This window comes from Paramisgurnus dabryanus, chromosome 23, assembly GCF_030506205.2.
Source record: "Paramisgurnus dabryanus chromosome 23, PD_genome_1.1, whole genome shotgun sequence".
Classification (NCBI taxonomy): Eukaryota; Metazoa; Chordata; class Actinopteri; order Cypriniformes; family Cobitidae; genus Paramisgurnus; species Paramisgurnus dabryanus.
This window is the reverse complement of record NC_133359.1, coordinates 30,617,943-30,625,503: the sequence shown is the minus strand read 5'-3', so window position 1 is coordinate 30,625,503 and position 7,561 is coordinate 30,617,943.

The window sequence follows — 7,561 nt, the reverse complement described above, 5'->3', positions numbered from 1 at the left end:
ACACAAACACAAAGTTATATATAACATACTGTCACAAAAACAAAGACATGCACACACACACGCACGCACGCACACACGCACACACACACACACACACAACCACACACAACTAAACACAGACACACAACTACACACAGACACACAATTACACACACAAACACAAAGTTATATATAACATACTGTCACAAAAACACAGACATGCACACACACACACATAATCACACACAGACACACAACCACACACAGACACACAACCACACACAGACACACAACCACACACAGACACACAACCACACACAACTACACACAGACACACAATTACACACACAAACACAAAGTTATATATAACATACTGTCACAAAAACAAAGACATGCACACACACACGCACGCACGCACACACGCACACACGCACACACACACACACACACACACACACAACTAAACACAGACACACAACTACACACAGACACACAATTACACACACAAACACAAAATTATATATAACATACTGTCACAAAAACACACACACACACACACACACACACGCACACACACACACACACGACGTTTGGTTAGACGTTCAATAAGCTATTATTAGCACAAAAACCTCCCATAGAAACATGCGTGTACACACACACACACACACGTTATTTTTACTTGTTTTAATGAAGAATGTGGTATTTATTGTCCTCCTAGAACACTATCTAGTGACATTTGTGTAACTAAGCCATATAACACAACGTTTCACAGTTTATTATGTATTTCGTCAAGTTATTTGAGTCTATAGGCTAATAGAGTCTATGTTCTAAAAATGGAAAGGCTAAAAAAAATATGCAATTAGGATATTAAAATAAACAAGAAAAACTTACATTTGATTGATGTAAACTCACAAAAGCTCCACGGACGAATTGAATGTAAACCGAAAACACTTCTCAGACCGGTGCATCACGTTTTGTGACCCCCCTGAAACACTTCCGTTGTGTTGTGAGATTTGGAACGCGTTTCTGTTAATGTTCGTGTTGTGAGAATTGGAACGCGTTTCTGTTATTGTTCGTGTTGTAAGAATTTGCAACGCGTTTCTGTATTTGGATGTGTTGCGATATCTGCAGCATATGTGTTGTCAAACTGATGAAGATGTTTTCTTGATTTGCTGGTGTTTTTTCTATTTGCATGTGTTTTCTTTCATTGCAAGGCAGTGACCCTGACGGCCACCGTATATATCAGACAAGTAAACTGACAAGAGTTTTGCACTGACTAAGTTAGATAATCTCCTAAAATGGTCTGAGGACATCGACAGTTTACACTTACATGATACATGAAAAACTGATTTTAGACAAAACTCATGTTTTCATATGTTGTAAATCTGTGTGGGTTGTGAGAAGCACTTACATCATACAGTACAGTATACAGCAAATCAAACGTCAGTCATCGATGGATTTTCTTCAATCTGTGCTACAGTGTTTCTGGAGGTTGCAAGCCTTTAACAACGATGAACAGGTCACATGTATATAATGGCTGGTACATGTGTGAAGTTTTGCTTTTAATTAAAAGATTAGTAAACTCATATCCACGTCATCCAACACTGTTTATATTCTGCGTGTTTCTACATAAACTTGTAACAATCAGCCCTAGCGGTTGTGTCACAAAATATATATAAGGGGTCAGATTTTACTGTGTGAGATTAAAAGAGTTAAAATGATGAGACAAACAAGTGATAAACTTAAATAAGTGTATTTACAAACACAAGGTACTTAAAACAACACACTAAAAACTCGAGACTGTTAAAAGAAAGGAATATAAAAACCAAACCTAAAACAATCTAAAAGTCCAAGTGTGCTAAAAGTCCAAGTGTTCAAAGTGTCCTCCTGTGTATATACAGTTAAAGTGTAATCCACAAATGTTCTTGGAAGGGTAAGTCCACAAATAGAAACTCACAATCCAAACAGTTTGTAGCTTTAGTGTATGCTATCAATGTGCTTCTGCTGCTTCCTTTTATACTGGCATTGTTTCCTGTCATGTGATTACTCACATGACTTGCAGCCCAAAAAAAATAAAAGACACTAGGTGTGTTCGACATCGGCTGTGGCTGGATGTAACCGATCGGCGAGATTAGCCGCGTGCAGGCGGGGAGGAGCTGAAAACGGAGACGTGAAGTCGGACGCGCTGTGGTTCCCGTAGTTTGCTGCATTTACGTCAGGCATGGCTGATCACGTGCCGTTTGCTTGCTTAATCGCATTAAACATGATTTGTAAGATGTAAACTACATAAAAAGTGAATTATACTGTTTTGAATGTCCGTGTATGAGCATGAGTGGAACTGAAGAGGCTTACAGCATCTGTTTTTACAAGAATAAAGTTTAACAGAAGCATAAATTATTTAAATACCAATGTAGTGGGGTCTACGTTTTTGTATCCATTTTATTTTGATGAAGATGACACAATATAACATCGCGACTACATGAAAAGAGCTGTAACTGTTATAAAAATACAGATTTGTGAGCATTTGTGGAACTGAGGGCGTGAAAATACACAAGAAACACACGTGATTGTTGTCATGTGGTGAATCCGACCAATCTTGAAACAGCTGTGTCGTCATTACAGCCCGTGCAGCTCCTCTTCGGGAACTGCGCTGGCTAACTCAGGCGGCTGATCTCGAACCGCTCTCGCGGTACTTAAAAACCATATGACACAGTCACGTGCCTGCAGCGCCAGCTTAAGTCGGACAGAAATACTAACCGGAATGCACTGCTTCAAGTCAGCCGCCGATCGGTCTGCGCAGCGCCGCATGAAGTCGAACACACCTATCAGGTGTGTTCGAGATCATCCGGCGCTGCGCAGACCGATCTGCGAGGTTTGCCGCTTGCAGTCGAGGGAGGAACTGAAGATGGAGCCGTCAAGCCGGACACCTGCTGCTTGCCGTAGTGACGTGTGCGCCCGTGTTTCCTTGTTTTTAATCGCAAATGAAGTGAATTTGATGCTGAATTTGATAAAACAAACCTTTTAATAAAAAGTTGCAACCAGAAACATTTTATATCGAATATTTTAATTGCTGCTTATACTGTATACCCGAAAATAACGGGAAACAAGCCTATATTATTAAAATACCAATAGAGTTTGTTATTGTCATTTTTATTTTATTACACGACACAACATAACATATTTTAGCATATTAAAGTGTTTTTTCCTGTTTTAAAACATGAATTTATAATGTTTATTAGTGGAACTAAAGGTTGGATTAAACTTGAAACGCACGGGATCGTTGTCATCAGTGAGGCGACCAATCAAGTAAAGCTGTGTTGTCATCACAACTCAGTGCAGCGGCTCTGGAGAAGCTGCACGGGCTGAGCTAGCCGGCTACTCTCGAAACGATCTCGTGGTACTTAAAAAACATATGACACAGTCACGTGCCTGCAATGCCAGCTGAAGTCGGACAAAGTTACTAACCGGAATGCACTGCTTCAAGTCAGCCGCCGATCGGTCTGCACAGCACCGCATGAAGTTGAACACACCTATAAACACATAAAATAGCAAAAGGAATAAAATGGAATAAAATGGCTAAGAAAACATGTAAAACCTATTTAAAACTCAAATATACATAAAACCACAATATAATGTATAAAATGAGTGGTACAACATGTTTCTTGTGTGAAGGTGTCACAAACTATGAGTAAAACAGCATCAGAGGATTCAGTTTTTGCAGCGATCTGAACAATTCATTTAAACTGATTTACGAACCAATTCAAAACGTATGGCATTTTTGCTTTGTAAGGAATCGACTCAAAAGACTCATTTATTTGCAGCACTTTGTAAGGAATCACCTCAAACAAGTAATTAATTCCCGAATGTCCAGGTCCGGCTCTAGATATTTGGAGGCCCTAGGCAAAATTTATGTTGGAGGCCCCTCACACCCCTCTAATTTTCAGAATATTCTGAGAAAGTGTTTTTTCTACCCTGTAAGAAATCATTTAACCCTCTGGGGTCCGACCATTTTGGGACACTGTCAGAGGTTCTGACATGCTCTTACATTTGGTCTTTTTTCAGTTGCTTTAAAACATAATAATGGCAAGTGTCTCATACCTCTGTGTTCAGCACAAACTGGGCTAAAATATTATATGAGCTACATGTTTGTATTTTTGAGAGAAAAACCCATACTAAACATGTTTTAACAAGACTTTCCTAAACAGAATCTAGTAGTCTAGAGTTTTTTTTTTAAATGATGTGAAAATCATCCTGCCTGCTCATTCACATAAACCAATATATTGATTTAGAAATTGTAAGACACTTTTTGTTTAGAGGGGCCATATGCAAGAAGGTTTGATTGACAGCTAGCAAACAAAGGCTTGCATAATGAGCTGCATAATGAGGCAGGAGGGAACTACAGTAAAGAATGTGAGGACAAATGTATACATGTTTGTTTGAGGTTTATTAAGAAGCTAACAATATAATCAAAATAGAAATGAAGGTCAGTAGGACATTCAGTTTATTTGGAAACAAACCCTATTCAAAAACAACTTGTATAAGAAACTGATAAACAACAGAGCTTTAAACTTCATGTGGCTCATGTTACCATATAGCTTTATGTCCAAAAAGTGTGAATATGTTTTTCCACTTCATAGTTTTGTACTGATGAGAGGGATGCAGACCTGTAAGAGAGTTATAAACAGCTGTTAGCATAAATTGTCCACAGAAATACCCTTACATACATAACTGATGGATAAATGATAGCACTACATTCAGATAAATCATGTACATAAACTAAATTAGTATCTCAGATAAACATCCTCTTATCGTCTAGCTTCTGTTTTAAATGCGTTTCTGTAAGCGAGTTTGAACTTTAAAACACATCGCATATGGCGTCCATGTGCGCGAGCTTGCGTCTCCGTGTAAATAACGTGGAGCTCATAATAAAACGATGTCGCGTGTAAAGCCCAATGTATGGAATGCGTTGCATGTAAACAATATCATATAACAGCAGATCCCCCAGTGCAGCATTACTCAAAGTTGCCATGAAGGATACGAAAGTGAATAACTGTGTCTAACACTGTACAGCATGTAACAATGAAATCCGCCATTATACATGATCACGCGCACTCGTTTGTAAATAAGCATGTAAACATGGAATCATATTACAGCACACACTTAAAAGATACAGCAGTGCAGCATTACAGAAAGTTTTTCAATCCGAAGCGTGCAGTCTGCTGAGGTTGCTTATGTAGGCTGAACTGCACAAGCCATAACATATTACATGATAGCAAATATAATGAAGACAAATGAATTACAGTTTCTTCAGGAATATATCCTCCTCCATTGGGTCTTCCATTGTTCTTTTTCTTAGGTAACGTTAATCAAATTCTTAGGTAACTTCTCTTCCTCAATGTCCAGACATAAATGAAGATATTCCTCACGTGTGTGTATAAAGTTTATAATCCAAACATGCGGTAAAGTCTTTAAATCTGATAAAACTTTACACTTTGTTTATTATTGTTGGAACTGCTGGTCTCTTCATTACCATGTCAACAGCCTGTGGGCGTGACCGCATTAGAGATATTGAGCTCAGCCAGGAAAAATGATACTCTCTTTACTTCAACACAGATTATATAAACAGGAAATATTTGTTTTTGATTATAATTAGCTTGTTTAAAAGTAGACATTTCAGGCTTTCTTTGGATATGTGTATTATGTTTGTGTGACGAGTATTCGCTGAGTTTCAACTGATTTTTGTAACGTGATTTGAGAGACAGCTGGCGGAGAAAGAAATGTCTGAATGCGCACCCTGTTTATTTTCTTTATTTGACAAAAACACAAAGATGTCTTGTTATTGTGAATGTACACTAATTAAAGAGGATCCTTCAGAGTTTCAAATGATGTCAAACACGTAAGTGTTTGATTATTAATGATGGAGTATTTTAAGTTGATTCTGCTATGATAAGGAGAAAACACGTCAAAACGCGTCCCCGCGTTTTTGGACCCCTGGGGGTTAAGCACTACAGTGATTAAACATGTTTTCCTCATTACTTTTCGGTTTTAAAAAGTTAACAAATTGATTAAATTTATGTTAGAATTTAATTAGAAGTTATGCAAAACCACGTGTGTTAAACATTTTAAGGCAGGTCAAATTTGTTGTTGATGATGATGATGCAGTAATTTTTTTAAAACACCTTTTTGGGATAACACAGGATAACAGTTTTCCTTTCTCCAAAGAGTAAAATTAAAAAGACAACACTACATTGCAAAAACCCTAACTGTAAAAAACTTCAGATGAACACCTCCTAGAAAACTTTTATTATTTTTTATATAAGCTGGGTATGAAGAGGAATTCCCCTCTTACTGAACCAATATACACAGTAAATTATCTGGTGTTGATTTTGCGGTGTTACAATAAAGTGTTAAAGAAAAGTGTTGATTCAACACTATATAGGTTCAAGTTAACACCAGAAGTGTCAGTTTTAAATAAGAGTTAGTGTAATTCTGCGGAGTTAAAAGCATTAACTCTGGTTTGGAGTTAATCAAGCCACACCTCCGTTTACGTGCTAACGTCCTACCAGACCAGCAGAGACCAGCACGTGCGGACCCGGACACCATTTTCTTTCTATGGAAGATACTGGTAAGTTCGATATTTTCTCCTGATAATACAGTTAAATCAGATAATACGTTTTTAATATTAATTCATTGCTTAGTATTTTTTTATGTAAGTTTCTATTGTTTGCACGCTCAAATAACTAATAATTATTAGCTCGTGGCCTCATAATGTAATCATGCAAAATAGTAGTAATGTTGGTCATCGTGTCTCATGCACAGAGATTTTTACACTTATTTCTATATCATGACAATTCGCTAAATGTTGTGCATATTCCACGCACACGCGGCACATGTGGTCATCAGTAACTACCCGTGTAAGTTACACGTGCGAAGCACGTCGTCCGCCATTTTAGTGGGTAAACTGTTAAGTGAGAAGCTTCGTGTTTTAAAGAAATTGACCAAACAAGATGAACATTTAAAAATGATTATTTAAAGATTCTTTTTGGATAAGTTTATGTTTTCAGTTAAACTTGTGTGAATAGTTGTCGTGTAATAAATTTGACGGAAACACACTGGACAGGTATGTTCCTTATCTCCCAACATCACGAAAGTTTGTTGAAGGTACTAATTGTGAAACACCAACGTTAACCATACTGTATGAGCTCGTTTGTTAAAGTTTGTTAAATATGCGGTGCTACTGCTACATTTACAACAATGTCCTTGGACATAGTTGGACCCATTACGGATCCGCCTCGGTGCCAAGTTATTGTTATCAGGTATGAGCTCGTCTCTTAAATCGCGTAAGTTTGTTATATGGACTTAACTTAATACACATCCGTTTATCATATTGCATGTGCTCCTCGTTTGTGGGTTTTTTTTTTTTTACATCGCACAACTTTGTTTAATATATGCGGTACCGTTACATTTAAAACGGCGGCCTTCACCATAGTATACAGTATGTTCGGGTTTTTTTTTTTACATCGCACACGTTTGTTAAATACATGCAGTATTACGTTTAAAAACGGCCTTCGCCATAGTATAC